Source organism: Pituophis catenifer, unplaced genomic scaffold (assembly GCF_029215685.1).
Source record: "Pituophis catenifer annectens isolate HBS135680 unplaced genomic scaffold, rPitCat1.0.hap2 SCAF_8, whole genome shotgun sequence".
Lineage (NCBI taxonomy): Eukaryota > Metazoa > Chordata > Lepidosauria > Squamata > Colubridae > Pituophis > Pituophis catenifer.
This window is the reverse complement of record NW_027256888.1, coordinates 54,116,203-54,125,800: the sequence shown is the minus strand read 5'-3', so window position 1 is coordinate 54,125,800 and position 9,598 is coordinate 54,116,203.

Here is a 9,598-nt window from a genome sequence, read left to right as displayed (position 1 = left end):
ACTTTAAGACTTGTGGACTTCAACTCCCAAATTTCTCCAGCCAGCCATGCTAGCTGGACAATTCTGGGAATTGAAGTCTTAAATTTGCCAGGGTTGGACACCCTGATCTAGATAATGCCAACTTGGGGGAGATTGTGTCATATTCATCTAGGATCCACTTGTGCAGTGATTATGGTTTAAAAGGTAGAAGGTGTCCCACATAATGAAGAACAACTTAGAATTGAAGGAGCACAGTACCCACAACGAGGTGTGTATGCCGCAAAGGTAAAATATGCATTGGTGCAACTTGCCCACCAAACGTGTTTCAGAAGTTTTATTTATTTATTTAATTTATTTATTTTGTCAAGCATATATAACAGGTAAAAGTATAAACATAATTTGAATACATGAAAAGAGTAAGTAAAAAGGAATAGTAGGACAGGGACAGTAGGCACGCTTATGTACGCCTCTTACAGACCTCTTAGAAATGGGGTGAGGTCAACAGTAGACAGTCTAAGGTTAAAGTTTTGGGGGTTTGGGGATGAAACCACAGAGTCAGGTAGTGCATTCCAGGCATTGACCACTCAGTTGCTGAAGTCATATTTTCTGCAATCAAGTTTGGAATGGTTTACCTTGAATTTGTATCTATTATTTGCACATGTATTGTTGTGGTTGAAGCTGAAGTAGTCATTGACAGGTAGGACATTGTGGCAGATAATGTTATGTACTGTGCTTAGGTCAAACTGAAGTCGGCGTAGTTCTAAGTTGCCTAAGCCCAAAATTCAGAGTCTGGTGGCATAAGGTATTTTATTACGGGTAGAGGAATGGAGGACTCTTCCCGTAAAATAGTTTGGCTCACCTAGTACACAAAGACAAAGTGAAGCACATGACAACTTATCAAATTGTATGGTTATAGTGATGGTATGAACCACATCTACATTACAGGAAAGATCTGCGTAAGGCTAGCCCGGTTAGAAAAATCAGAATTTCCCCACCCCCCCAGAACTAACTTCCTCTTCATCCAGGAAAGTACAAATATGACATTGCTAATCTTTTCAGTCCTTGTTTAAAAGTCAAACTCTTAGCTAAAAGAAATTCCCATTGACCTTCTAACTAAGCACATAGGATTACTTTGGACATTCTCTTCTTTTTTATGAGCTTAGGTCAGCACCCTATTAAGTATTATGTCACATCAACATTTCCCCCTCCCTGGTGAAGGACTGGCCTTGGCACCTCAGCAGTAGCACCTAATGAGTGACAATACATATTAATTGTTATTATGATCTTCGGCTGGCCTGTAAAACAGCCACTGTTTATAAAGAATCAATTATGGGTTGACATTAGAAGTAGCTGAGCTGTAATGGATAGTGCAGTTCCAAGCTTCAATGGGGACATCAGGCATCTCTGACCTTAACCTGCAGAATCAAAGTCCTTCTCCTGGTTACTATATGAGTTGTTAGCAGATCACCATCTAGGGACTCTATTATTGGACTGGAGTCATTAAAGCCACTGCAAAATAATTATCATAATAAAGTGCCATTTAAGAAAAGGCAGCTGGAGAGGGCACTGAAGATGAGGTAATGAAAGTACTTCAAGCAAATAACATGAGAAATCAGTAATATGAAGCCATGATGCACAAATAGCAAATCTGAAAATGCAATGAACTAATAAAATAGATTCTCATTTCCTGCAAATGAAACATACAAATGATAGGTCTGCTAATAATATATTGGTTGGTATGACTGCTCTGCAGTCAGCTGACTTGTCTCAAAGTATCATGAAATCATTAAGAACTCTGCCTGTTTTTAATCCCTCCAGAAAAAAAGGAGAGATCATGAGAATGCTCACATGCACTCCGGACAGTTGCTCCTCATGAGAAAATTGCAAGTGGTGTATGAGGCAATCAGTGTATGAGTTGAGCTCCACCAAGAACCATTAATGTAGTCTATGTTGTGTGAAGAAAAAGCTAACCAAGTTCCATATCTTGACAAATTTTGGAATTGCTTTTTAAATGCTTTACAATTACTAAGATTCTGTGGATCAGCAAGTTTTACAACATTCACTGGGAATCTTCTTCAACCTTGGAGAAAGAAGATTTAAATGCAAGATTAAGGGAAGAGTAATAAATAACAAAAGGGTAATTAAAATCTTGATTCCAGAAAGTAATAAATGGATGAAGGAGAGAGAGGGGGGAGGGAGGGAGGGAGGAGAGAGAGAGAGAGAGAGAGAGAGAGAGAGAGAGAGAGAGAGAGAGAGAGAGAGAGAGAGAGAGAGAGATTATACCATCTGTCTATCACATTTTGGAACTGCCTTATAGAGATAGACTCAATTGCCAATATGTGTTCTCCTTACTCAATTCCTACTGTAGTTGACTCAGACTGACTTGGGATTGGTTAAAGGCATTCACAATTAATATCCTTCATAATTAGATTTGGAAACTAAATGAATGATTTTTTTTCCTCATGTTTCAGATTGTGAATGTATCCTTTTCGTTATGTCGTGCAAGACTGTTTTGAGTTTGAATGCCTTTTCTCCTTCCCCCTAAATCTAAGTAGACTCTTTGTCATTGTAACTAGTATTTTTTGGTTTTGTTTCTTTAAATTCCCTCATTGGTTACATTTGTACCTTTATACAAACGTCCTAGCATATCTTTCTTTACAGTTGTCTTTTTTGTTTCCCTCTCATCAATCTGTCCTCCTTATTTCTTCTATCGTATTATTATTATTCATTATTAGACTTATATTTTGCTTTCCCCACAGGAGCTTAGGGGAGCATTTATAATAAGACAAAAAACCACTTGGACTGAGAGATAGTGGCTGGCCCATATTCAGCTTCTGTAACTGGATGGACTTGAGCCTAGACTCTGTGGTTATGAGTTGACCTTTACTCCTGCTGATCACATGGTTACAACCCATATTTTTCAGAGTATAAGACACACTTTTTCCCCCCTAAAAGAGGCTGAAATTTGGGTGCGTCTTATACAGTGGTAGGTTTCAAAAAATTTTACTACTGGTTCTGTGGGTGTGGCTTGCTTGGTGGGTGTGGCTTGGTGGTCATGGGACTCAGTGGACAAGGCCAACTTGACATCACTCACAGCCACTGCCACTCAGTCACATGACGACCCCACTTAGCCACGCCGACAGAAAAAGGTAGGAAATTTTTTTGAATTTCTACCTATCTACTTATTTTCTGCCCAGGCCTGGCCTAATCTATCAAAGGCCTCCTCCTACATGCCGTCCCACCCTCCCTTCTTCAGTCACACGTGTCACCCTGTTTCCACTCCTTCAGCAGCCCTGGCCCTAGTCCCGCTTCCTCCCCCACCACTGCCTCTTTCTTCGGGCTGCTTGCCTTCCTCTCATGATGTCTGGTCCGGAGTCTGGAAGGCAAGCTGACCTCCAGTAGTTTATGGCGGCCTCCAGCCAGCCGCCGCTGCCGGGAAACAGCTTTCAAAGAGGTGGCAGCTGGGAGGCTTCTCGCAGTCACATCAAAAAAGAAAAAGCCTCCCAGCCGCCTCCTCTTTGAGAGCTGTTACGTGGCTGCAGCAGTTGGCCACAGGTGACCGAAAACTACCAGAGGTCGCCAAAAAAGCTGCTGCCGTTGCCACCCTGTTATTCACACTGACCATGCATGCACATCCCATTGCCTGCTGCGTCACGCTCAGACTGACGCAGAAGGCAATGAGATGTGATGGCAGTGGCTTTTTTGGTGAACTCCGGTACCTTTTGGCAGCCTGCGGCTTAGCGGCTCTCAAAGAGGTGGTAGCTGGGAGGCTTTTTCTTTTTCGATGTGACTGCGAGAAGCCTCCCAGCTGCTGCCTCTTTGAAAGCCACTTCCCAGCAATCGGGTGGGTGGGCAGGGCAAGTGTGCAGCAACCAGGTTACCGGTTTGGGGGCATGGCCAGCCAGCAGTCACTAACAGGCTCAAGCTCAACCCTTCCAAGACTGAGTGGCTGTGGTTCCCGGCATCCCGATATAATCAGTTGACTCCATCACTGACTATCGGGGGCGAGTCTTTGGCCCCCGCGGAGAGGGCGCGCAATCTGGGAGTCCTCCTGGATACACAGCTGTCCTTGGAGGAACATCTGACGGCTGTAGCCAGGGGGACCTTTTGTCAGGTCCGCCTGATTCACCAGTTGCGGCCCTTTCATGATCGGGATTCCCTGTGCACAGTCACTCACGCCCTCGTCACCTCGCGCCTGGACTACCGCAACACTCTCTACATGGGGCTCCCCTTGAGGAGCACCCAGAGGCTCCAACTGGTCCAGAATGCGGCCACCCGGGTAATCACAGGAGCCGCCTGGCACTCGCACATAGCACCGCTCCTGCGTGAGCTGCACTGGCTCCCAGTGGTCTTCCGGGTGCACTTCAAGGTGTTGGTTACCACCTTTAAAGTGCTCCATGGCATAGGACCTAGTTATCTTCGAGACCGCCTGCTGCTACCGATGACCTCCCATCGACCTGTGCACTCCCACAGAGAGGGCCTCCTCGGGGTGCCATCAGCCAAACAATGTAGGCTGGTGACCCCTAGGGGGACGGCCTTCTCTGTGGGGGCACCTACCCTCTGGAACCAGCTGCCCACTGAGATAAGGAGAATCCAAGACCTCGGTGCCTTCCGCCGTGCCCTTAAAACTTTCTTTTTCCAGCAAGCCGGGCTGGCTTAATATATTTTTAAAATATTTTTAATTGGTTTGTTATTTTAAATTGGGGCCAAATTAATCTATATCTTTCTAATTGTTTTTAATGTTTGTATTGTATGTTTTTTATCTGGCTGTACACCACCCTGAGTCCCTTGGGAGAAGGTGCGGTATATAAATTCAAAATAAAATAAATAAATAAAATAAATAACAGTTCTGCAACCCAGGCGAAATTACCACTACCGGTTCATCTGTGGCAATCCTTGCAGCCTGGAACAGCTGATTGGGGGTGTTCTGGGAGGCCGAGCCACCCGCCAAAAAGCTATTCATCAGGCTGCAATAATGTGCTGAAGCTGACCTGACTAGTTGCTATTTGCTGCAAGGACTGTCAGAGTTTGCAGCAGCAATCACATCCAGAAAGCACACACAAGTAACTGATTCAGCAGGATTCAATAACTTCTCTTTATATATAATATAAAGTAAATATACAATGCCAAAAGCAGGTTTTCCAACACAAGCAAAACACAAGCATAGGAGAGGAGTTTCAGTTTCAGTTTTAGTTTCAGAGATCAGCACAGCATGCAGCTTTAGAACAGTTGACCTAAGCCACACCCAGGCTCCTTGCTGTCTCCTTTGTTGCTCACACAGCAAATACTGTTTCAGTTTCCAAACAGCCCTCAACTCTCTCACACTAGCCAGATGAATATCGAGGGATGCTGGTAGACAGAGGCAGAATTTTTTTTTCTTATTTTCCTCCCCAAAAACTAAGGTGTGTCTTATACTCCGGAGTGTCTTATACTCCGAAAAATACGGTGTTTTGCTTGTTTTTCATAGCAGCATGGACATGTTGTTTTCTAACTTTTCAATATAGAATTTGGGATCTTCCATCCTAGTACTAATGTATCCAAACTAATTTTACTCCTTAGTTTTTAATTCAGTTTTTAAAACACCAACTTTTTGGAATTGACTTTGATCTGCAAACCTTGTAGGTTAAACAGCCAACCAAATTTGTATGTGGTTTTTCCTTATTCCTTATTTTCTATTTTGTCAGCATTTGGACCAGTGGTGGGTTGCCCCCGGTTCGCACCGGTTCTATAGAACCGGTAGTAAAACTGGCAGGAGGCTCCGCCCACCAACCCCGACATCATCAAAATGTCTCTGCGCATGCGCAGAAGCTTCTGCACTTGCGCAGATGAGCACACACGCACGGCCCCATTGCATACCGGTAGCAAAGGTAAGTAGAACCCACCCCTGATTTGGACTGAAAGAGTTCTGAAGAAAACAGAAGCTTGTATGCTTCTGCCTCATTTTTTTGGTCCTTGCAGAAGGACGGGTCTATTTTTTGGTTTGATTCTTCACATTTCTCTCCATGAACAAAGAGCTTTCTCCTCAACAAATCTGGGCGCTTCACAAGAGAAATGCCTTTTTCCTGAACGCAAAGTGGACCTTCTACCACACACCAGACCCGCAGATGAACTTCTGTCTTGAAATTTTGGGATTAGACAATTTAGAACTACACCACCTTCATTCTGACCTAAGCGTAGTACACAAAATTATCTGCTACAATATCCTACCTGTCAATGACTACTTCAGCTTCAACAGCAATAATACATGAGCACACAATAGATACAAACTTAAGGTAAACCACTCCAAACTCGATTGCAGAAAATATGACTTCAGCAACAGAGTGGTCAATGCCTGGAATGCTCTACCTGATTCTGTGGTTACTTCCCCAAACCTCCAAAACTTTAACCTTAGACTGTCTACTGTTGACCTCACCCCATTCCTAAGAGGTCTGTAAGGGGCATAAGTGCACCAACATGCCTACTGTCCCTGTCCTACTGTCCCCATTTATTCGTATCCTTATCCTGTATTTATAATCATGTTTATACTTATCTCTGTTATCTTATACGTGTTTGACAAATAAATAAATAAATAAATAAATAAATAAATAAATAAATAAAATAAAAATGAACTTCAGCAAAGGTTAGCTTTACTCTGTAATTTTTTTTTTTTTTAAAAATTACTTTATGTTTGTTAGGCTTTTCTTTCATTAAAAATTCTTACACACTGACACACTTCAAGCAAGTGTTCCCAAAATTTAGTTTGATTTTGTTTTCGAGCTAATTTCATTTCCCAAGTTTCTTCATTTCTGATTGTTTATGAACTAGAAAACAAGGTGATGGCTGGATTTATAGTTTGCAAAAAGCTGAAACATAGCTACACAACTAACCTTATACATTAAGTTGACAGGTGAATGGTCATGTTCACTGAGCAAAAATTAGAGCAAACTGTGACAGCCATTCTACCTCACTTTCTAAACTCCCTTGTCATTCAATGGTCCTGTATGTTGCCAGAATTGCTCATTCTGGCTATGTAATAAGAAGCAGGAGAAAATGGTGCTATTTTCTTTTCTTACTCTTAATACAGGGATTTCATCATCTTTACTGAAACTATGAGCAAATTTTTTTAAAAGAAAAAGGACTGTAGGCTATAGCAATTCCTGTTCAACACAGATAAAGAAATAGTACAGGAGGATGTAAGATTTTGTAATTTATTCATAAACTGTTAAGCCATCAGAACAAACTTTTTAAATGAAAGCTGATAGTTGTTTAAATATTTACCAGTTTGTTGACCTATTTTCTCAGTTAATTAGGAATCACATTAACAATGTATTGAATATATGAAGCCTTTAAAATTAAGCAACAATTGTGAGGTGCGGAGTGTGTTTATTTAATAAAACCTATGCTAGTTTCTTTATTTTACGTCGGAATCAAGAACCAATCCAAATTCGTCACACAATGAACGTAAGAACATTCTTCTTGCTGCACTGTTTTTGTAAAGTAGTAAAACACACAATTCTTTTTTTTTTTATTGAAAAAGTTTTCAAATACAGATTTTTCCCCCTTTTTTCCCCCCCTCTCCCTCCCCCTCCCTAACCCCCCCCTCCCCACCCCACCCATCCCCCCCTGTGACTTCTTCATAACAAAAAAAACCTAATTCATAACAGATTACTTACTCCCTCCTCTAGATATTGACCTTTACTTACTAAAAATATTATTAATATTATAACATCCCCCTTTATCAGTAAAACGCACAATTCTAGGGACTATTAAATCATAGCTGGAATTATTTTTAGTAAAGTATTACTTCTAATAAAAATGAATTATTGATCTCTACATTTCTAATCAAATGTGGTGGTGGTGTACTTATTTTATTCTACTTTTAAGTAACCAAAACCTATACTTGAGCCATTGAAAGATGCAGTTCTACAAACAAAAGACTTGCGTTAAGAAAACAGTGACAATTAAAGTAAATTTAAAACTTTGCTTATAATTTTACTTGACTTTTAAAAATAGAAAATTTTAATGAATTTAATGAACTTATTTCTATGGTCAACTATCTCATATACCTGTCTCTGGTAGCTAATGTTTAAACCAGAATTTTTTAAAAAATGGGTAAGAAAAAGATAACCAAACACAAAAACAACATAAATTAGAAGCCAATAACACTTAGGACATCATACTTTCAATATAATCACAACTAAGAAATGAGCTGACCCATTTTTCAGGCTCCCCAGGCCTGATGGCCACAAATGCCTTGCAAAAGACTAGCAGAGTTGAGGCAAGACTAATCCTTGGAGTAAAACTGTTTCAGAGGTGGGCACCGTGACAGAAATGGCTCTCTTCCTGGGCCCGATCAACTGGCACACTCTCATTGATAGGACTGAGAGCACGGTTCTTTTGGACGGGTAGACACAATTGGGAAGAGATGGTCCAGAAAGTAGCACAACCCCAAGCCATGAAGGGTTTTATAGGTAACAGCACTTTGAATTGTATCTGTACTGGTAGCCAATTCAGCTTGCAGAGCAGAGGCATCAGATATGAAGAATGATGCACCCATAACTGCCTGTGCTGCTACCAGTTGAACCTTCCAAATACTCTTCAAGGACAGACCATAAAGAGTGCAAAGCTGTAATCCAATTGGGAGGTGACTGCAGCATGAGTAACTGTGAACAGGTGGAGGAACAGGTGTAACTGGTGCACAATGCAAAGCCCACCTAATCACAGCTGCCACTTGCTCTACAAGCAACAATTATGAATACAGGAAAATTCCCAAACTGCACATAGGATTTACCTGGGACAAGTTACCACATTCTGTTTTCCCTTTCCTTCCTTATTCCTTCTTTGCCTCCAGAATTCAGCCATTATCCCCTGTGTGTGCCCAGCCCAGAGGTGGGTTTCAGCAGGTTCTGACCAGTTCTGGAGAACCGGTAGCGGAAATTTTGAGTAGTTCGGAGAACTGGTAAATACCACCTCTGACTGGCCCTGCTGACATCTATTCTCTGCCTCCCGAGTCCCAGCTGATTGGGAGGAAATGGGGATTTTGCAGTAACCTTCCCCTGGAGTGGGGAGGGAATGGAGATTTTACAGTATCCTTCCCCTGCCACACCCACCAATCCATGCCACGCCCACCAAGCCACACCCACAGAACTGGTAGTAAAAAATTTTGAAACCCACCACTGGCCCAGGCCTTCCTCAACGAGCTGCTCCAATTATTCTCTTTACTTTTTTGATGATGGTTTTTTGATGATTAGACACGATAGATTGTAGAAAGAAAAGAATCATGAAGAAACTTTAGAGCAGGGGTCAGCAACCTGTGGCTCTGGAGCCGCATGTGGCTCTTTCACCCCTCTGCTGCGGCTCCCTGTCACTCAAAATATGCTTCAAAACTGTCAATGTGTGACACCCGCCAGCACGCGATTTATTGAGCTTTTCAACCCCCGGTAGGCCAACCATGGATAAATCCAAGAAAAGAAAAGTTTCAGAAGAAAATAACAATTATTTCAACTACATATGCTAGTTTTGTGGCCGCTCAAGAAATAGTCAGGCATGAGAAGGGTTTTGTAGCTCCCGGTGTTTTCTTTTCTGTGGGAAAGAGGTCCAAATGGTTCTTTGAGTGTTTAAGGTTGCAGACCCCTGCTTT